A 23,867-nucleotide genomic window follows, 5' to 3' on the forward strand; every position below is an offset into this window, starting at 1 on the left:
GGACACTCCTCGGGCCCCTGAGCACCGGAGCAAACTTTGGCGGGCCAGGGCATCCCTCGGGCCCGCAGCGCAGAGCACACGGGCCCAGGAAGGAGAAGGCGGTCACCTTCACCGTCCCCGCGGCGCCGCGTGTCAGCACCCGGGCATGCCGCAGTGCCGTGTCCGTCTGCAGGGCGCGGCGAGCACCCACTAGGTCTGCAAGCTCTGGGCCCTGGATTCCGTGGGCTGCAAGGGTAGGCACGAATGACTTCCCTTGTGTGGTCCTTGGGTTCAGGATTAGGACGCTGGGGAACTGGGTTGCACTATCACCTTCCCCGCACAGCCACCACGTGGCTTGGGTAAACGACTTCTGCACTTTCCTCCTCCGGGGAAGGGGAAAACCACAGCTTGCGCCCACTATCCCACGGTCCAGCTGCCTGTCTCCCTTCTGGCGAGAGAATCCGTCTTTCTCCACGTGCAGCCCCGTCCTTCCCTTCAGCCTTCACTGCTGGTCCAGGACAGGGTGGATCCCTGAACCCATGCCCTCAGGGAAAGGCTTCCTGGCCTCCAATGCGTAAAGGGGTGTGGAAAGGCGGGACCTGGTTCTGGCATTTCAGGAGCAGGACTACTCTGGAGTCCAGACGTCTCATTTGCCTTCTTCACGTCATTACACAAAGGGAATAGTATTGGCGCATTATGGCAATCCTAAGGCTAGGACTTGATTAGCAAGAGCAGTAGACTGAGCATTGACAGAGCAGGATGCCAGTTCTGATTCTGTCAGTGGCTCTCTGTGTGACTCTGAGCAAGTCTCTTCTCTGGGGCTCATTTTCCCCATCTGTAAAAAGAGAGACTTGATCCAGCTGCCATCTCGCTCTTGCCATTCTGGTGTTCTCCTCTCTATTTGAATATGCTTCTCTAATATTATCTTGTAGTCTCAAAATCATCCAAATAGCTTTTCTTTACTTTTTTTTTTTTTCAGAAGAAACTGAGGCACTGAGACTGGGTAATTTTCTCAAGATCTGACATTTCTCCTAGAGGGGGAACCCAGATTGGAACCTAGAATCTGGGAAGCCAGTTTAGGGCAGAACCCTGTAGAAGGTGCTACCCCTGGAAGAGGTGGATGACTTCAGAATCTGAGCTTGAAAGGGCCCAGAGTTTGGTCTCTCTCTCATTTTTTGTATGGAAAAAAGCACATCACTAACATAGAAACAAGGCACTAAGATACCGCAACTCTAGTATCCAGTGAGGCTTTGCTCAAATGTTTGTTTATTTTGTATAGGACCAAGTTCTTAACAAATACCAGTTGATTGAATACAAATCAACCAACGGGCAGCCAAGGAAAGACTATATTTCAAATTGCCTGTCAATTTGGATACTTGTAAACTCCTCTGGTCAAAGACTCGGTGGCGAAAGAGTTATTGGCAAAAATGGTGCCAGGGATTTTCAAATTATCTCTGTGCCTTGTTTATTCCTGGAGTTCCAGTCTTCAGCCCTAGACTGTGAGTCCTTGAGATAGCAGGGAGTGCCCTGCTCAGATCCATGGCCCCCAACATTTATGCCCGCAGTAAATGATCTTCGAATTGGATTTGATTGCTAATAATGATTGTCGCCAGAGCTAGTGCTTGATCAGCTAGAAAAATCCTTAGAGGAAAACCAGAATATCTGCAATTAACATTTAAATGGTGATTATGGTCACTTTGTATCTGATTCACTTTTCTCACCAGATTGTATTGATTGGAGAAAGATAGAAAAAAATAATGAGCTAGGTAAGTAAATTTCCAACAGAAATAAAGCTGCTCCTTTAAGAGTTCCAGACCCCCATCACCCCACTGGTGCACTTTCTTCCCAATCAGCGGGAGGACCAAGCAGAAGCAGAAGGAGCCAGCAAGAGGCAGCACTCTGAACAGAAGTGCCTGCGGGAAGGAGAGAAGAGACAAGTGGTGCCGGCTGCCGCTTCAAAAGAGGGGCAGGGGCTTTCCCTTCCTGAGATCAAAACCAAGAGGGAAGGCTGGGCTGGGTGGAAGGAGCTCCCACTCCCAGCCACCCTCCTGGAACAGGGATGAAGCTGAGAGAGACAGCACTGAAGGGACCAGGCTGTCCCTGGGGCCAGCCAACCAGCCTAGGCCCCGCACACGCTCACTGTCTGAGCATCAGCTACTGGGCAGGGTAGAAGCTTTACCTTCTCTAATGCAAGGCACACTTCCTCCATTTCTCATCCTCCTGCCCATCCCTGGCCCTAATGGGGCCAGGAGCCTTAGAACTCAGCTCTTTAGTGAACCCTCAGATATGCATCCAACCCATGCTTCCTCCATCAAGCTGGCAGCAGGGAAGGGAAAGCAGGTTGCAGGGAAGGCAGTAGCAAGAGGAAGTAAAACACCTATCTAGAGTCAGGGCCAACTGCCACTGTCAACACTGGCAGCTCTGTTGTCTAGTCCCTTGGGGTCAGGTTGCTTCCCTTGCATTCCACTCCCTGGGGCATCTTAGCTAAGGTGCAAACTCCTCTGAGCCAGCCTGTTGTCCTGGCTTGGCCTGGAAAAGCCCCTCTCTGATGTGGCAACACAATTTTCAGTTCAACCCAATATCTCAGAAGTTACAACCTTCTCCCTTTTGACCCTCCTATCTCTTTTGGCTTCTCTCATTCTCTCTGAACAGGCCCCCCCTCCACCTCACCAATCTCCCCCATTCACAAAACCCCAACCCAAAGAAACCCACTGCGGGGACCATTAGGCTAAGAGAAAGCCATCTTTTCAGACAGGACAGAATCAAAATGAAGACTCCATGACCCAGTCTCTTGAAGTAAAATCAGAAATCATTTTGCAAGAGCCTTGATTTTATAAAAATGCTGATTCTCAGACTTTCCAAAGTGAGATTTTTGACTTGACTTACTTTTAAAGGAGTTTAATTTGGAGTCTCCAGGTACTAATCTTCATTTCAAAGAACTTGAAATCTCCATTCTTACAGTTGTAGTCAAGGCTCTGTCACACAGGTTCTGGTAGATAGTGTCTAAAAATTAAGATTAATTTAAGAAAGTTTCACTGTGAATATCAGTTCCAGGAAATGAACAAATTGACAGCGTGTGATACATGTATCATCCTGTCACACCTCAGATTTCCACTTAAAATATTAAGCATTTGTTTCTGACCTGGTGTGCAGTCAGGCTGAGTTCCTTTCTGGGAGGAAATTGTCATCAAGGTCACAGTTCGTCTGAGGAAGCCTGTTTGAAAGAATTCCACGGACTCCCTTGGGCAGCACCAACTTCCATTACTTTGGATCTTCCTCTGGCAGAGCAGCCTTGGTGCTGTCGTGAGTTGGGAATGGACCAACGTGACTCTCTGAACTTGGGACAGTTTCATCATGTGGGCTGCAATATCTGGAACAATCTTTGTTAGAGGAGCATTTCTATCTTTTCTAAAGTCAGAATGTCTATACTTACTTGTCCCATTAAGCCTCATGAGGGTAGGGCCCAGGTCTGTGTCATCAAAGCCTAGCACAGGGTCTGACATGTAGTGGGCCCCTTCAGGGTCTATCCAACCAGTCTCCGTGAATGTGGCAATTCCAGGAGCTGACTTCAAATTGCGTCTGGGTCAGGACAATTCTCTGAAGTTAGGATGAGTTTTGTGAATATAAATATGTAAATTTTTTTCACAACTCCTGGTTCTACCACTTATTACTTTGGATCTCAATCATGTATCACAACTGAAAATCCCCACTCTTGGGTTTTCTAGTTACTGTAGACAATGACCCCATTTCAGACATCTTCCAAAGTCCCTGGTTCTGGGTTCCTATTGGGTGCTAAATATCAAATACCATATCACCTTATGTCAATAATCTGCTTAAAATTAGATTTATGGTACTTGAAGATGATGCTCTTCTGATTTTATATGGTGCATTCTTGTGATTCCTTGTACATATTGAGCATAACAATAAAAAGAGACAGCATTCATTGAGACTTTATTACATATCAGGCACTGTGCTAAGCATTTTAAATACATTATTTCATTTACTCATCAACATGATTCTCTAAGGTAGGTACTAGTATTATACCTATTTTGCAAGAGGAAACTTAGGCTCGCAGAGGCTGAGTACATGCCCAGAGTCTCAGGGCTCATAAGTGCCATAGCTAGGCTTTGTCCCCAAGTTTCTTTGCTGCCAAAACCCATGGTCTAATCCACACTGCCCCACAGCCTCCATTCTGCATTCATAAAGGGTTTCAACTCACTGTAGCCCCAGAAGGTAAGCAAGGAAAGGGCCTTTATCTTCATTTGATATTTCAGGAAACAGGTTAAGTGACTTCACCAAGGTCACAAGGTGGCACAGCTGAGCGGCTGAGGCTGGGGCATGGTCATCTAGGCACCAAGTCCAGCTCTCGTTCTACTTACCACATTATTGTTTAGAATGCCAGGGCCACTCCAGTGAACTATAACACCCTGGGAGTTTGGGACTGCAGTGGCATCAGTTAACTGTTGGATTAAAAAAACTTCTCATGGTGCAATTTCCCTGATCTCAACTGTGGCTGAATTGGGGGAAGGCAGTTGGCTGAGCCATGCCGTCATATTAAAGAAAGTCAGTCAGATAGGCAACAGGAAGCAAGAAGATGGTGGAGCAATTCTTGCTTCATCGTTTAAGGAGACTCAGATGGGTCTTTTTCCTGGAGATTAGAAATCTAGGGCTAAGATACCTCTTTAGTCGAGTGTGGAGGAGTGCTTGGTGGTGGGCTGTGAGGCGTCCATGGAGAATTCTCTCCTGCATGAGACTGTGCTGCTGTGGAACTGCGAATCCACGGCTCTCTCCTAACTTCTCAAGGGTTCCATTCTTGTCTCTAACATAAATTAAGGGGGCTGGAAACACTCCAGCTCTGACATTCTAGGGCTCCTTGAGTTGAAGTCCCTTGATATGAACCCCCAGTCCATGGCCAAATGCAGACTGGTAATTTATAATGATGAGGGAGGCAAAGCGAAGAGTCACCTCAATTACCCAGATCAATCATCTCCATTCCTGATCCGGTGATTGAGAAATCTGCTTCCTGGAGCTCAGAACCCTGTCCCTGGGCTGCTCTCATAAGCCCATTCAGCAGCGTGGCTGCCAAGTGTCTCTTCCCGGAGCCTACTCTGCAGGGTTGAAGGGCTGGATTCCAGAGGGAAGTCAAGCATTTTCCCAGTGGCCAGAGAGGGAACCTAATGTGTATGAAAGTGCTCTGTAAACAGTAAAAAGCTCCACATAAATGCGTGACAGTAAAAAGCCCCACATAAATGCGTGCTCTCATCATCCCTAGGGCTGGTGTCTAGAGGCTTCATCAGGTGAGATCAGCAGTGTTAAGTGCACTGGCTGTGTTTGTAGGGTTTTCTTTCGTTTTTTGTTTTTGTTTATTTGCTTGGAAAAGGGGCACACATGCCAAGGGTTCTAGAGCCTGGTTAATAAGTGACACGTTTGTTGTTAAAATCATATTAAGAAGTATAAACTTCTTTATACTTAGTAATCATTTTTTGGAGGGGGTTCAGGTCATTGATTTTCATATTGAAACATTTAAAAGAGTTTTACATCAGTGTCTTTGTTTAAACTTTTCTGGTTCTCAGCATCATGTGAAACCTTTATTTTTCTATTAAATTGCTAACAATCAAATTGTTAGCAATGGCATTAGAAGAAAGGAAATGACTGCCTAAAATGAATTTTTACTGCTTCTGCCTTTCTATTTTCAGGAAGCAAAATGCATTGATAAGCCCTTCAAGCTTTAAATTATTCTTTTTTTTTTTTTCAGCTTTACTGAGGTGTAATTGACAAATAAAAATTTGTATACATTTAAGGTGTACAAAGTGAGGGTTTGATATACGTACATATTGTGAAATTATTACCGCAATCAAGCTAATTAACACATCACCTCACACCATCACCTTTTTTTGTGTGTGTAGTGAGAACACTTAAGATCTACTCTCTTAGCAAATTTCGGGTGTACAATACAGTATCATTAACTATAGTTACCATTAGACCTGTACATTACATCCCTGTATATTAGCTGTACATTAGATCCTCAGAACTTATTCATGTTATAACTGAAAGTTTCAGGGATGGACATTAGAGGCACAATTACTCTGGTTGTTCCACTGGCAAAGGGAGAGCAAAGGCCTCAGCATCGAGAACTTTTACCTAATCACCTGACCTGGGAATTGCTTCTTCAAAGAGGCCATGCTGCCCTGCCACTCGGTGGTTGTTCCTTCCTCCTTTCACAGCAATTAAACTAGATCAGGATGATGGAGGAGAGACTCAGAGTCGGCCTGCACTGGGGCAGATGCACGGCTGAGAAGCTTTTCCACCACCTACCCAATGGCCCAACTTAGGCTCTTTCTTCCCTAAACCTAAACGAACACCTCAATGAATCAGATACCTCTGGATCCACTGCCAGTGATAACTGGAATCTACTGTGAAGAGGTGAGTAGGTCCTGCCCATTTCCACCTGACGGTCTACTTTGCTTTGCTATGAGGGATCCAATTAAAAGTTCAGTCACTCCAGTCCAAAGTTCCTTCACAGGCCTCTGAGAGACTACAGCCAAGAAGAGGGCCACATCCCTCACCACGCTGCACTTCAAGGTATCATACTTGAGCCTCAGTAGCATTTCCTTATGTCAACTCACCACACTTTGTGACTTTGCTTATTAGATCATGACATTTTATTACCTAAATTTCAAATTTATCAGTAGGATGATGCCCCCAAGATCATAGTTTTCTTTTCTGCCTGCACTTAGTTTTATATATCATAGAATCATAGAGTATCAGCACTACCAGGAACCTTACTGATTATCTCTAGCCCAACAGAGGCCCAGATTGCTCACCAAGATCACACAGCTAGTTATATCAGAGTGAGAACCATAACCAGGTCTCCTAAGCCTCAGTTGAATACTCAAATCATGCAGTTCTGAAATCTTAAACCGTTGCATTTTGCATCATTTTTAGTTACATCATAAAATACTTGTTATTTGAACTATTAATTAAGGAAAATCTTATTCTTTGGTTAAAAAAAATGCAAATTTCCATCCACGAGTCTGTAAGAGAATTGTTGAGGTTTTATTTTTTGTTGTTTTTTGTGTGTGTATATTGATAGTCTCTCTAGTCAATAATCATCAACAAGTGTTCATTAAGCTCCAAAAGGTCCCAAGTTACATAGACACTTCACCCATAGCACTGCTCGAAAAGAAAAAATGGTAAGCTCTACTTAGAAAACACATGCAATTCACCTTATTTAAAGCAGGCTTTCCTGGAATGAATTATCCTGACTCTCAATAGAGTCAGGTGCCAAAGTAGTTCTCAATTAAAGAATAAAACCAAAAACAAAGCCACAGGCTCTGGAGAGGGAAATGTTTTGGCTGTTCTTTTGTTTTCCATTAATCTCATTAATAATGTATGTTTTCTCCAACATGGTATCCTTTACACACCATACGTGGGTTATGAAAGTCCTGCTGATGTAGGGCCTACATGCAGCCTGCTTCCTATTTCCCGAAATCCCTCCTTTGATTTCTATCAGGATAGAATCCTTCCCTCCCCATTTTGATTTGCGGGATTGTGTTTGGGCAAATGTTTCACCTAGACCAAATAGCAACCATATTCTATACCTGAAGCAGGCAAAATTTTTGCTTACTTTGCTCATCTACCTCAAATGCATCAGGGACAAATGTGGTGTATGTGAAGAAACTTTTTTTTTACTCTTTTGATCATGTACTCAAGAGCTAATGAAGGATGGAGAAATTACCTGGTCTTTTCCTTCCATTCTCATGTGCCGCAGTTTTGGTTAGAGTACCTGCCTTCAACCTAAAGCACATTTTTAATGAGTGATGTTTTTTTCAGATTTATTAACCTATATTAATAGGCCTCCAAGTAACCAGTTAGAACCTATGCATAGCACTCAGCAAAGTGTAGTTTCTCGAAGTTCACTGATAAAATGATGACAGAAACTATCTGCAAGGATTGTGTTTACAGTTAGCATATTCTAAGGTTGAACAGTCATCAGGACAGTTTATGGGACAAGAAGTTCGCAATCTCCATGAGACCTGAAGATAAGCATAAAATAGGGAACAAACTTCTCACGGTGAGTCTATTAGTCAAGGACATAGTGTTCCTCTTGGACCATCAGCGGAACTTTCATCAGAAAACCATCAATGTGGTTAAAAATACACAGGCTATTGTAATGTGTAAACAGAGGCTTTCTACACAAGCAAGGGATAATATATAAAACTTTTTAAAGTGTTTTTACTGTTCCCAAGTGCCAAAGAGTTTGCCTGCTCGCAAAACAACTATGTCGGCAGCATTACCTGGAATTTTGAACTATATAAAATGTCCTATATAAACAATGATGAATCAACAGTAAATATCAATATCAATATTGACATGTGGACATGTAAAGTTTTGGAAATTGCCAAAAACCTCACAAAAACTTTTACCAAAAATTAAATATTCTTATGATACAATGTTAGAGCTTGAAGGAAATCTGAGGATATGAATCAGTTAGGGCATTTTGCAGCTAATGAAAAAGATCAGAAAGGGAAAATGAGCAGAACACAGTTGAAAGGTTTTATAGGGAACAGAGTCAAAATTCTACGGCATGTCTCTGCTTCAAGCCCAGTGCTCATTCCTCTCCATCACATCCTTCTCCAAAAAACTCATCAGTAGTTGGTAGCCTCTGGAAGAGTAAGAAGTCAGCCTGCAAAATGAAATACGCAAAAATAAGGGAGGTACTCAGTCCACAGCCACATAAAGAAATTTTATTCAGTCATTATAGTTATGTTTACAAAAGGTTTGCAATAATCCGGAAAAAATGTTTTGTTCTGAAGGTATAATGTATGTTACACAATTATATAAACAGTATGATCCTGAACAACACAAAACAGATGCATAGGAAGAGGATTGCAAGCAAATGCACCAAAAAGTAAATAGCAGTCTTTGGGGGGAGGCGAGGTAGTGAGATCTAAAGTAATGATTTTTCCCTTTGGAATTAATAAATACCTTGGGGAAGATACTTTGAGACTATGGAAGTAATCTGTGTCTCCTCAAATCTTTGCTGCCTAATTTTAGCATTCATCAGTGGATTTTGGTGCAAGAATTATTACTGTCATGTTTTCATGGTGATTTTCTATTTCCCTCTTTCCTTCTACATTTATTAATTGGCATCATTCTTTAAGGAAGAGTTGCCCCCCATTTAGTGAATTATTTATTTTACCATGGGTTCTTAAATACTTGTTTTTATGAGTTATAATCCAATACTATCATTATTTATTTTGTTTCTCAGATTGTTGATCTTTGGCCATTGGGAGCTCTTTCAGTTTGGAACCTGTTTTCCTTTTGACATGCACCCATCCCTTTTGAGCACTTCCTTCTTTTTAGTTACCACAAAATGTTCCAGGCTCATCTTGTATTTACTTTGTCCCACCTCTGGAATCAACCACTTCTTTGAGGGTCCCTGATTCCTTTTATGGGAGCAAGGTATTTAGAAAACAAGATCTGGGCACAAAGTGTGCTCATTGCTACTAGAGTACTATTGCTCCTAGATTCTCTCAGCAGACAGAGCAAGGAAGGGTGTGTGTGCGTGCGTGCGTGCATGCATGCGTGTGTGTATGTCCCCATGAGTTTGAATTGTCTGGTTCTTTTCCATTTCCCATTATTATTTTGGGTTCTTGGTTATTTGCCCCTCACTTTTTATGAGTTCCTTATATAGTAAGGATATAAGCCTTTTTATCGATGGCATACATTGCAAATATTTTTTGCCAGTTTGTCAGTTGTCTTTGACTTTGTTTATAGTGTTTTTTGCCATGTATTTTTTAATTATATGTAGTCAAATTCATCAATCTTTTCTTTTATTGGCTGTGGATTTTGAGTCATATTTAGAAAGGCATTCTTTAAATCAAGGTTAAAGAAGAATTCACCCAATATACTTGTATGGTTTCATTTTGGACTCTTGGGTCTCAATCCATTTGGAGTCTATTCATGTTTTTTATGTGAGATGAGGATATAATTAATCTTTTTTTTAAAATGACTTCTCAGTTTTCCCAGAAATACTTATGAAAAAGTCCATCTTTATCCCATCTTTACCCCAGTGATTTGAGATAACACCTTTGTCACATATTAAATTACTACTTTCTTCAGTGTTTTTTTCATGAATGAGTAATGAATTTTGTCAAAGGTTTTTTTCAGCGTTTATGGAGATAATCATATGATTTGATTCCTTAGATCTATTAATACACTGTATTAATGGATAATCTATTATCAAACCAACCTTACATGCCTGAATAAATCTCACATGATCATGGTATATTACTTTCATAATATGGTATTGGATTCCGTTTGCTAATATTTTATTTAGTATTTTTGCATTGATATTCATGGGTGATGCTGTTCGATAGTTTAGTTTCTTAATATTATCTTCATCTGATTTAGATATCCATGTTATACTTGCTTCACAAAAGGAGTTAATAAGTTTTCCTTCCTTTTCAATGCTCAGGAATAATTTATAGCCCATTGGGACAAACTAGTATTCGAAGATTTTGTAGGTTTCCCTTGTAAAACCATCTGGGCCTGGTGTTTTTGTGTGTGGGGGGTAAGTCCTTAAAACTTTCTCTCTTCCTTCTATGGAAATTGGTCTGCTGAAGCTTTCTAAATTAAAAAAAATCAAAAAGCTCATTTTTAGTAATCAGGAATTTCATTAGAAATCATCCATTCCATTTAAGTTTTCAAATGTATTTACACAGAGGTCTGAAAAGTATTATCTTAGGTTTTATTTAAATTTCTTCTCTCTTGTCATTGCTTATTTTGTACAATTTTTCTTTCTCCTTTGCTTTTCTTTAGTTATTGATTTAACCATTTTGATAATTTTCAAGAAAAAATCTCCAATAATTTTGCTTTATTAATTACATCTACTCTTTTTCTATTCTCTGCTTCATTAATTTCTGTTTTTAACTTTATTATTTTCTCCCTTGTTCATTTTTATTTGCTTTGATTATTTTCTCTAGTTTTTAATCTAAGTATTTCATTTACTTTCAGTCTTTCATTTTTATTGATAAAAGTATACATTGCAGTGAATTATCCTCTAATCACTGTTTTGAATGCACTCCATAGATTCTGATGTGTAGTGTTTTCAATGTAATTATATTATTTTCCAAATTCTGTAACGTCACTTTATATTTTCTACTTCCTTCAAGAGTTGTTTAATAGAAGGGTTTCTTAATTTGAGGTTGAAGAACATTTTCTACTTTTTGTTTTGTTAACAATGTCTACTTTTATTATTTTATTGATTAAAGAGTATTGCTTGGAATTTACTGATATTTTCTTTTCATTCCAGTATTGATCAGCATTGTGCTTGTGCCATGGTTTATTGAGATAATGTGTATAGTCATGTGTCACTTAACAATGGGGATACATTCTGAGAAATGTATTGTAAGGTGATTTTGTCATTGCACAAACATCATAGACTGTACTTACACAGACCTAGATGGTATAGCCTACTACACACCTAGGCTATATGGTACTAATCTTATGGGACCACTGCCGTATATGTGGTCAGTCATTGACTGAAATGACATTATGTGGCACTTGACTATATTTCCTATTATAAGAAAATTCAATATATATCCAGAAAATCCACCCAATTGGTTATGTTGTTTAGGTCTTCTCTCTCCCTGCTTATTTTTTGTCTACTTGATCTTTTTTGTACTGAGAGTGGTTTATTCATCTCTCTCATTATTAGTGTCATCTCCTGTAGTTTTTGCTTCATAAAGGTGGTTGATATCTTATTTTGTGCATAGATATTTATAAATGACATATCTTTATTGTGAATTATGGCTTTTAGCACTAATATGTATCCTTATGTCTACAAGAAATCCACTTTAAATGTAAATAGGTTAAAAGTAAAATATGAAGAAAGATATAACATGCAACCACTAACTAGAAGGAAACTATATTAATTTCAGACAAAGTAAACTTCAGAACATTATGAGGGATAAAAAGGGGCATTACAGAGGCCAGCCCAGTGTCGTGGTGGTTAAGTTCACATGCTCCGTTTTGGTGGCCCAGGGTTCATGGGTTCAGATCCTGGTGCAGACCTACACACCACTCCTCAGCCATGCTGTGGGGCCATCCCACATAGAAAATAGAGGAGAATTGGCCCAGATGTTATCTCAGGGCCAATCTTCCTCACCAAAAAAAAGAAAGGGGACATTACATAATGATAAAAGGTGAATTCCTCAAGAAGACATAACAATCCTAAATGTTTATGCACCTAATAGAAGAGTTTCAAAACACAGGAGCCAAAAATACTGATCAATTTGAAAGGATAAATCCATACTTATAGTTGGAGACTTTAGTGTCCCTCACTAAGTAATTGATAAAACAAGTAGGCAGAAAATCAGAAAGTATATAGGTAATCTGAAGAACACTATCAACAAACTTTGCCTAATTGATATTAATAGAATACTTCACCCAGCAACAGCAGAATATACGTTCTTTCTAAGTGCACATGGACTATTCACCATGATGGACCATATTCTGAGCCATAAAACAAAACATAACAAGTGTAAAAGAATAGAAATAATAAAAATGTGTTCTTAGGCTATAACAGTTTTAATACAGAAATCAATAACCAAAAGATATCTGTAAAATAGCCAAATATTTGGAAATTAAACAGCACACTTCTAAATAACCCTTAGGTCAATGAGGCATTCTCAGGGGTAATTAAAAAGTGTTTTGAAATGAATGAAAATAAGAATGCAACATATCAAAATCTGTGAGACATGATTAATACAGTGCCAGAGGGAAATTTATAACATTAAATGTATAAATTAGAAAAAAGAAAGATCTAAGAACAGTAACCTAAGATTCCACCTTAAATAACTAGACAACGAAGTACGAATGAGCCCCAAAGCAAGGAAAAGGAAGTAAATAATAAAGATTAGAACAGAGATCAATTAAATAGAAAACAGAAACACAATAGAGAAAATCAATGAAACCAAAAGAAGGTTCTTGGAAAATATTAATAAAATTGATAAAACTCTGGTCAAGGAAAAACTAACAAGAAAAAAGTTTTCTACTATGTTACATTTAATGCTTTGTGGCTTGAAATCTACTGTGTCTGGTACCAGTACAGTCGTGTGCCACATAACGACGTTTCAGTCCAAGAACAACTGCATATATGATGGTGGTCCCGTAAGATTAGTACCATGTAGCCTAGGTGTGTAGTAGGCTATACCATCTAGGATTGTGTAAGTACACTCTATGATGTTCATGTGACAAAATCACCTAACAATGCATTTCTCAGAACGCATCCCCGTCATTAAGTGATGCATGACTGTATCACTATCTCTTTTGGTTTCTATTTGTCTGTTATTCTTTTATCCATCCTTTTATTTTTAGCCTTTCTAGATCAGGTTACTTTAGGTCCAGCTTTGTATATGGCTTATAGTTGGATTTTTTTGTTCTGGGCCAATTAAAGAGTTAATTAAGACTTAATTAGTGAGTTAAGCTTATTTGCATTTATTGATATGACTGATATGTTTCCTCTTAAATCTGCCATAATCCTGCATCATTATATTTATTTTGCTATATTTTCTATGGCTTTCTCTACGAGATTTAAATTTTTTCTTTTTTTTGTTTATAATTTTCTTCTGTTATTTAGAAAGGTTTGTATTTTTGCTCTCGTATTTACCATTGTTATTATACTTTTTTAAAAAATACACTTCATATCTGGCTTTCTTATTTAACATTTTACTATGTGGTTTACCTGTTTGTTTTTCTCCAATTCCTTAAACACACTCTTATTGCCTATATGACACTGACCTTTTCCTATTTTCTCTTTCATTCTCCTTCCTGCTCTCAACGTTAGCTGCATTATTTCTACTTTGTCACAACATATAATTTTGTATATTGATATTCTACCATCATTCTTACTTTCTGTCTTAGTTATATTTTAATATGCTCACCATCAGTCCTTTTGCAGAAGTTTCCCAGTCATAGCTTGATTGGATGAAGCTCGTTCCCTAGTATATTCCTCAAAAGGAACAGATGAATTCAGAATTCCCTGAGTTCTTGTATGTTGAAAACTGGTTTTCTATAGTCTTGAAACATTCAGGACACCCTGGTTGGATATATCATCCTTGGTTCATACTTTCCTTGAGCTTTTTTTTTAATGCTGCTCTGTCGTTGCCCTGCTTTGTATGTTGGTTTTGAAAAGTCTATGTCAGTCTAATTGTTTTATAAGTTAATTGATCTATTTGCCTAGAGGCCTTGAGGATTTTATTTTTATTTTTGAAATCTAATAGTTTTACCAGGCCGTGTCTTAGAGCTGATCATTCTCTGTTCCCTAGGTGCCCAGGGGTCAATTCCCGTCTTTTTCTATTTTGGGAAGTTTTCTTGTTTTGATTTAAATCTTAGCTCTGTTTCAGTGTTTTGCTTCTTCTTCTCCAGGGACTCCAATAATACAAATATTATTCCTTCTTTGCCTCTCTTCCCTTTTCGCTGCCCTCTCTCTGATCTTTTTTACTTATTTCACTATGGCATTTTTATTCTCATCATTTTTCCCCTTGCCTTTTTCAACACTCCTTCATAAATTTTCATTTCAACCTATTCTCCCTCCCTTGGTCCCCTTGTAATTTATTCTTCTTTTATGATATAATTTTGTCTTTTTCCTCCATTTATTTTCAAAGTCCATTCAAGTCTCTTTTTTTCTCCACATTTTCAGTCCATTTCTACTTTTATTTTTTGAATTTCTGTTTCAAGGTAGTTTTTTATACCTTAAGAGCTTGTTTGAGTATGTTTAATTATGTCTATTGGTTGACATACAGTTTTATTTTACACTTCATGTTTTGTCTTGTTTTGTTTTTTGGAGGGGTATTGTCCTCAGTTCATATATAAGAGATTTTATTTCCTGATTTTTGGCCATAGCTTTCCTTACTTTTGTTTTGTTCATTTTTATGGTATTGGGGTATTTTACAAGGCTCTTAATTTAATAGCACTGTTATGGACTGAACTGTGTCCCCTCAAAATTCATATGTTGAAGCCCTAACCCCCAATGTGACTGTATTTAGAGATAGGGTCTTTAAAGAAGTAATTAAGCATAAATGAAGTCATAAGGATGGAGCCCTAATCCTTTAGGATTTATGGCCTTATCAGAAGAAGAAGAGATCTCTCTCTCTCTACATGCACACGCAGAGGAATGGCCTCATGAGGACACAGTGAGAAGGTAGCTGACTTCAATCCAGGAAGAGAACCCTCACAAGAAGCTGAACCCTGCCAGACCTTGGTCTTGGAGTTTCCAGCCTTCAAAACTGTGAGAAAATAAATGTCTGCTGTTTAAGCCACCTAGTCTATGGTATTTGTTATGGCAGCCCAAGTTGACTTAATATAGGCACCTCCAGCTGTCAGTATAGCAAAGTCCAGGTAATTTGGTAGTGGTCGTGGGGGTTGGAAGTTTTTAGATTTTGTAGTTCTTTTTTGTCTTGCAGGGCCCTAAATTTTCCCCCTTTTTCTTTGTATTCCTCTTGACTACTCAGTTACAAATGATTTTTCCCCTTCCTTCTTCTGTTTTTTCTTTCCCCAAAGGTATGTGTTTTGAAAGCTCTTCCTTTATATCATGCTTGTCCTTTTATATCATAGCTGCCTATTTAAATAGGATTTGACCACTTTAAAGCATGTGTAGGGGCCAGCCCGTGGCTTAGCGGTTAAGTGTGCGTGCTCTGCTACTGGCGGCCCGGGTTCGGATCCCGGGCGCGCACCGACGCACCACTTCTCCGGCCATGCTGACGCCGTGTCCCACATACAGCAAGTAGAAAGATGTGCAACTAAGACATACAACTGTCTACTGGGGCTTTGTGGGAAAAAATAAAAATAAAGTTTTTTTAAAAAAAAAAAGTGTAACCCTTTAAATCATGAATAGTTTGAAGTTCCCTCCTTGTAGTTTATGCTCTGATCTTCCTAAAAACTTTTCCTTTTAGTATTCAGACTTAGCGTAGTCTTAGTCTTTTTGGTAGCAGATTTACAATAAACATAGGACCTTTTGCTAACTTACCTGATCTGTCTTCCCGGAAGCTCTTCTTGGTCTGCTTTGCTTGCCACGGAGCCTTATAGCAGCAGGGCAGGCACAGGCCAGAGCCATGAGAGATCACACTCAGAACTGGTGAATTTTCTCTTTTCACTTCCAGTTATTTGAAGTTTGGGCATTCTCTGTCTTCAAGTTATGCTAATGGTATGGTTTTCATGTACATTCCCTTTCCCTCCCCTTTTTTTTTAATCATTTTGGTAGTGTGTATTAGGAGGCAAATAGTTATGCTGTAACCATTGTTGTGAGCTACCTGATATCTGGTTGTGTTTATTTTTTAAGAAGAGATTTAAGGATGCTCTTTATTCCGACTTGGAAAAAACTACCTTTACTCCCTTTTGTGGAAGGGAAGTATAAACAACAGCAATGTTGCTAAAATTCAAGGGAGAATAAAAGATAAGGATTTAAATTTGGGGTGGGAGGACTGCCTGTTAGCAATGAACAATTCAAATTTTAGATATAAAAATGATGTCTAAAGAAAAAATTCTGCTGTCAGACTCCTCCTTCAAATATACTTTATAAAGCTTCTTTTGCAAACCAACGGGTAGAAATCATGGATATTTATAGGGAAAGTGGCTCCATCTTTCTGAAACTGTCATGCAGTCTTGTGTTATATATTCATTTGGAATGCTTTTGTTTGAAAGTAACTAATACCTGATGAATATTAATTGAAACTACAAGAGACGTCAAGTTTATTTAGCATGATGGGGGAAGTAAACTAGGCAGAAGCACATCATTGCAAAAACCTGAACCATGGGGTGGTCCAGGAAACAGCCTGACAGGGTGGAAAGAGCAGTGGATGAGGACTCAGGAAACCTGGGGCCAAGCCCCATTGCTTTCACTAAGAAACCAGAGGACATTGGACAAGTCACTTCCCCTCTCTGGGCTCACATTTCTCATCTGCAATGTAGGAACAATAATACACCTCCTGTTTTTTATGAGCATAAAACGAAGAGTTTTGCAAACCATAAGATATCAGAGATTTGTACTGGATTCTTATTATTGAGAAAGAGTATTGCTATTCTCTTAAGAGAACAAAGAAACTGTTGGTTGTTTATCTTTATGTCATATGTAATATAGATTTGTTGTTGTTTAATAACTATAGGATGTTTATATTCCAATAGGATGCCAGCTGGCAGAGTTTACACTGAAGTCAAAACAGAAAATAAGGAGATGGATCATATTAGAAGGAATAGTGGGTGGATTCTTAAGTGTTATATGTTAATAGTTATGCCTAAATTGGTTGCCATACACCATTTTTCAATCAGGAATTTATGACAAGTGGTTTGGTTCCTTTGAGCTTCTAAATCCTATTTGGATGTACTATTGCTCCCTAATCCAAATTCCCTCATTTTGAAAGTCTATAAGCCATCAACAGCCTTTACAATTCAGTGCCTAGAATATGCAGTGTGCTCTAAGTGCTAGCAATGGGTGATACTCAAGAAGGAACCAAGTCATCTTCTATACTCATTTTTTTTCAGTGACACAATGTCACAATGACATTATCAGTCTCTTAATTGCTCAGGTCAGACAATGTCACTGTCTCTAAGCACTGTGCCTTGCATGTAAACTCTCCACACTTCCACTGAACACCCCATGCCATCTTTCCAAACACCCATGGGTGTGGGTGTGGCTTTGTATCCCTTCCATAAGCCTCATTAGGCATAAGTACAACAGAATGGTCAGAATGAGAAAACCTTTGAAACGCCATACCTTGGTTATAGTAAGTAGTCTTAATGTGTTAATGACAAATGCTGTTATTTAGGAAGCACTTGGACTAGAGGTATCCTTGGATGTCTTTTCTAGAGCTGCTAGTGGCAACTGTTCTGGAAACATTAGCAGACATTGTTGGTTGGCAAATTCAACAGCCATTTTCAGCTCCCTTATCCATTGCCGCCTATAGATACTGGAAAGCTAGGTACTTAAAACTAGTTTGGCAATGTGATTTAGCTCTTAGCAGTGAGACAGAAGGGGAAATCTGTTGTAGGATTTGGGGGAACGCTTGTGGTTTCCTGATAACAGGGGACATGTGGCTTTCCCTTTTCATCCTTTCTACTCAAATTCAAACAAAATGTCTGAAGCTGCAGCAGCCTTCTTGTGACCATGAGGTGATAAGACCTCACCACACACACACACACACACAAACACACACACACACACACACACACACACAAGTCAAATCTTGGAGTGTAGCAAAGCAGAGAGATGGAAAGAGCCTAAGTCCTTGAGGACATCATTGAGCTATCTGACCAACTATGACACTGTCTTACTTCTTACCTTCTTTTAAGTTAACAGTAAATAACAGTAAGTCCTCTGGCTTCTTAGCGAAAGCAACGGGGCTTGGCCCCAGGTTTCCTGGGTCTTCATCCACTGCTCTTTCCACCCTGTCAGGCTAGTTCCTGGACCACCTCATGGTTCAGGTTTTTGAAATGATGTGCTTCTGACTAGTTTACTTCCCCGTCGTGCTAAATAAACTTGACCTCTCCACCCCGTGGTCCACCTGGGACCAATAATTCAAAGGAATTAATCCAACATCAAATGTCTTGGCCCACTGTTCCTGTCAGTAAAGAAGACATCTTGTCATTCTTGTGCTGGCTTTCATTCTTTTCCAGTTGGACATAAACTACACAGTTCCCTTGTAGCATGATCAAAAGAAAGAGCTGATTTACCAACAGGACAATCATAATACTATATACCTATAAAAACAAGATCCACAGATAATGCAAAAAAAGAAAACCTTGATATTTCAGTTATGTAGCCATGTAAAGTCAGATGAAACCAAGATAGAATAAACGGACACTACTGTTAGACTTTCCTCTTTATTCTCCTTAATAATAGCAAAGTTAAGCCAAAAGCACCAAGAAAAACTGTAAAATTGGCATTAGGCAATGAAAGCATTGAAATGAGATACTGCTTAAAGGTACTTTACTAAGAATGTTTTTTTGAACTACTAAAAATGACTCAGAGTAAAGAAGTAAGAAAGAATTTAACCAAAGTTTACAACCAACATCAATTTCCAAGTTTCTCTTGGATGAACATGAGGTTATTGCATTTTAAGTCTGTCTAATTGTACAAAATATAATGTTTAGTCTCCTTTTAAATGGCTTAACAAGTTACTTGGACAATACATAGCATCTTCTTATCAGTGTTTTCCTCAAATACACAGATTCACTTTTCTATTTAAAAAAGAGTCTGAGAAAAGGCATTTGAAGTTTTCACAGATATCTGAGGGATGGTTTGCTAGGTTCATCAGGGTACAAACACAGTTTGCTCGGATCACTGTGACCAATCATTCAGAGAGATGTCAACACATGCACATGTGCCCAAATGCTCTTCTTTGCTTTGCCCTGTGGAAGACCACTTTTAATGAATTTCACCCAAATCTCTATATCCAACAGCCATTTTTATTTGAAAAATAGAACAAAGTGTAGCATAAGAAAAATAAGACAATGGAGGTCAACTTTTCTATCCTCTGGTCTTTTAACTTCACGTTATTTCTACTGTTTCGGCAAGATTGCCCTCTTATTTTCTCTGTTTCAACATCAGCTGGGTAATTTCTATAACAGCTCCATATGGAAGACGTACATGCTTCTTGGCTTAAGTCTGCTCATACGTGCATGATTCAACACCAAACGGAAATTGCAGCCAACTCTCGATAACCTATAAAGGGGAAAGGAATTGTAGCACAGATAACTCAAAATGTCTGAAAAGCCCAAAGTCATTGCTATTTGGCTTTGGAATTGTACTGTCTTAGCTTAGAACATTTTGTCTTTTAATTTATACTCCTTTCCTAATTTTGTTTTACATTTTTAACTTTAGTCAGTATTCCCAGCAAATGAGAATGTAAATAATTCCAGTTAATGGGGAGAGATGGCCTGGGAGAAGGTTCCATGGGGTTGTGGGACGCTGGTATAGGTGTTAAAAATTGATGTAAACAATTCACAAAGAGGATAAAGTCCTTGTGGATAATCAGGAGTTGACCCTATTATACTATATGCAGAAAGCCAGAGTTATGCCTACTCAGTCTTGTGCCTTCATACCTATGGGGAGAGTCTTATCATCTACAGGAAGCACACAATTTTATTTCTCTGTGGATCTAAATCCCCCATTGCATTATTTTGGCTGTGATCATTTATACCTAAAATTGACATATCCTACTAAGAAGCAAAGTGAAACCAAAAGCATCAAGAAAACTGTACTATTAGCTTTAAGCAATGAAAACATTCAAATGAGATACCGCTTAAAGGTAAGTCAGTGAAGATTTAGATAAACTCAGCCAGAATTCCAAACATAGGAAGGAAATAAGATTCAACATTCTTTGCATAAGTAGGGGAGATTTTTCCAAATAGAAGCACATCATGCATTATGTGCTTCTACAAAGTGTTTAAATTCTGTGGCTTAGATAGCTGTGTAAAGCTTGATGAAAATAAGGTAAATTTGACTCAGATAATGACTCTCTACCAGGGGCCTTTTCAGTGCCAGACAACCAAAACCCAGCACACTCATGCCCTCCAGAGCGCGCACCACACATCCTGGGGTCCATTCTAGAATGGCCTTGAGTTATCAGGGTGGATGCTAGAACTGGAATTTCCTTTCTTTTCAGATCAGTGTGTTTGCTTGAAATTCCTTCTGTCCAGTTTTGGATCTCTTTTAATTAACTTTTTGAGCTATATTTATATGGGCTCTAATATGTAAATTATCAGAAGCTATAGTCAAGAAGGCACAACATTAAAGGTGAGACTGAGCCATAGTAAAATCGCCTACAGAGATGGAAATCAATTAGAGGAACTGTCTGTTTGAATCAGAAGGCGGCACAGGGCTTAGCTGCCAAAACAATTCCAGGCTTAAGGGTTTAAGGTATCTTTGTTCCAATGACACACCAATCTTTGGATTAAGCCTTCTTTCAAAAACAGTATCCAAGATGTTCTTGGAGATTTCTTGTCACTGAGGGTCTGATGCTTGACATATTTATTTCATACAGTAAGAAATAACACCATGCGAAAATAGCTCAAATGACTGTTATCTAGCTCCTTTCCTGGCAATGAAATGACCCTGCCTTGTTTTGTTCTGGGAACCCTGCCAGGTGAGCTTTGAAAGGCTAGCAGGGCTGAGGTGATTTCACTGGCTGGGTGGTTCATTCTGACACATAAAATGGACGTGCTTAAGTCCTGGGCAGACAAGGAGGCCCGGCAGAAGGTATATAGTGTACTTTCCATCATTTCATGGAGACCAACTTAGTCCCGCTTTATTGAGATCTGGACTTGCATGGTCCCTCCAGGCCTTCGGACCCAGAGACCTGGTTGGAATTCTAGCTCTGTCACTTGCTAGCCTTGTGGCCTTGGGTAAGTTACTTAACCTTCCTCGGCTTCACATTCCTCATCTATAAAGTGAACATAATAATAACCACTGCATAGCACGGTTGTGACTATTAAAAGAACTAAACATTTGTCTCAGGTGTGAATCTCAGGCCTAAAACACAGGTGTGCAAAATGTGTGACTTCTTTTTCTATAAATCAAATTAATTCCTTTTTCAGGTCCCCATTTTGCTAGGTGGCAGACACGTTGTCTCAGTGAGTTCAGGGACTCTCTCTTCTCACTTAGCGCTGGGGTTCCAGGATGAAGTGCGCCTGGTTGATAGCAGGTAACATCCTCCCATGCTGGCACCCACACAAGTCGCCACTGCTCTGGCCCTCACCCTCCACTGTGGACCCTCTCCCCACCCTGGTTCTTTCTCAGCTCCGGACTCCACCTCAGCTTCTCTTTCTTGCCACTCTTCGGCTAAGGAGACTGTGAGCTGCCTCTGCGTCTTCAGCCTAGGGATGTCTCCATCCATTCCTAATGTTTTGCTCCTGAGCCCTGCTGGGCTTGGAGGGAAACCACTCCAAGACTTGCTCCTGCCCAGTCCACAATCTACAGAGTACAGCACAAGTCACATCTGTTCTTGGAATCCCAGAAGCCGCCTGCAGTTCCCATCATCCTACCCTCTCCCTGTCCCCAACCTCAGAGCTGGGTGTGGGGGTCAGCTTCTCAGGGATATACCCTCTTGCTTCCCCTCACTCTCTCCTTTCCCCCTACCTAACAACAACAACTAGCATTTATATAATGATTGCTATTATTATATGCCAGGTAATGTTATAAACACTTTACAAACTTAATCCTTAGAATAACCCAGTGAGGTAGGTACTACTGTTATCACCATTTTGCAGATAGGGAAACTGAGGCACTGAGAAGTTAAAGGCCTTGCCCAAGGTCATGTAGCTAGTATGTGGTAGAGTTGTGATTTGAACTCATGTGGCCTGTCTCCAATAGTCATGCTCTGCCTCTCAGAGAATATTTATCCAGGGAGTGGCTGAGGGGGGACTGCATTTGAAATGCAGAAGCCAAGAATTTGCCTCTCATTTTCTTTTCACTTCTGTGGTAGCATCCTTTTCCTATGGTAGTGAAAAGGACTGGATAGGAGTACAGTACAATATGTGTGCCTTGCAGGGGAGGTGACGGTATTTCATGATCAGTATTCCGTCATACATTTCAAGCACAAATACAGAGTAGAAGCCTATTAAATGTTAGCTCCCACACCCTTCTTCAAATGCTCTGTCATAGAAGTTACCATCAGAACAGAAAGTGTTCCACACAAAACTAACTCAATTCTACACAAAATGTTTTAACATTAATATTTAATATTTTAATGACAAGACTCTGTTCACCTTATGTATTTATCTTTCAATTAAAGAAAACATTGAGCTCATGCCCCTGTAACCACCCTTATCATCTTATCAGAAGCCTGGAAAATTCTGGAGAAAGGAGGGCAAGTTATAACCAAGGCCACATTGTTGTCTTTTCTGAGTCCAGTCAGTTGGATAGATTACTGCAGACACAAACATGAGGCCCTGTACAGTCAGCTCTCAAAAATAGTCGTTAGTAGACTGTGAGATGACAAAAAGGAGGGAAGACATCAGATGAGGAAATCCGATCTGCCATGTGCTTGACTGGATGGTCACACGCAGTGGAGGATGGTTCTTCTGTTCTATGTATGTGTGCTCCACTGGCCCTGTGTGGCATTTGTCATCTCTGAGGGCTCAGGGTCCATGTCCTACTCTTTGAAGGCTTGGGTTTTATGCTCTTCTCTTCCTAGAATAACCCTAGAATGGCAGTTAGGGTTTTAGCAAATGTTTTTTGATGGAGACAGTGTTTTGCTTATATTACACATAACAGCTGAGTGGTCAATAGGCTGCAACCCCCAATTTTACAGCTCTCCATTTTGGTTATTTTGTTGCAATGCCATAGAGGACCTATTAGTGTGTTCTTGGGCCCTGGATGCATTAATGATGGTAAAATATTGGCATCTTGGAGAGTCTGGCCATTTTCTGGCAGCTTAGGAGAAGTGCTGACTTTTAGAGCTTCAAAGAAGAACAGAATCCTGCAACCAGCTGGAAATGCAGATACACACCTCTGCCAACTCCCCATTACAATTCTCTGTCTCTCAAATAGAGATTAAATGCAGTGCCAAAATGTGTCATCTGGTGTTGCGTTTTTGTAATGTGGACAAATGTCGACAAAATTCATGTGGAGGCTCAAAAATCTAACTATTTATGAATTAAAATTAAATTTAAGTTTTACCGTGGGTAGAAGCCTTAATTGCTAAAATGGATTCACTGTGTCATTGTCAAAACAGCAGCATTTCCTTCCTGCAATCACCAATTAAAAAGGAGGAAGGAGAGAGTGCATGCTATCTCAGTGGGCACGACTATCAGAGCTGATAAAAGTGAAACGGGATGATTTCAGACTGTCTACACTGGAGGCAATTGTTACTTTTCACTCAATCTTA

This window comes from Ceratotherium simum, chromosome X (assembly GCF_057802395.1).
Source record: "Ceratotherium simum simum isolate JZ-2026a chromosome X, ASM5780239v1, whole genome shotgun sequence".
Taxonomy (NCBI): Eukaryota; Metazoa; Chordata; class Mammalia; order Perissodactyla; family Rhinocerotidae; genus Ceratotherium; species Ceratotherium simum.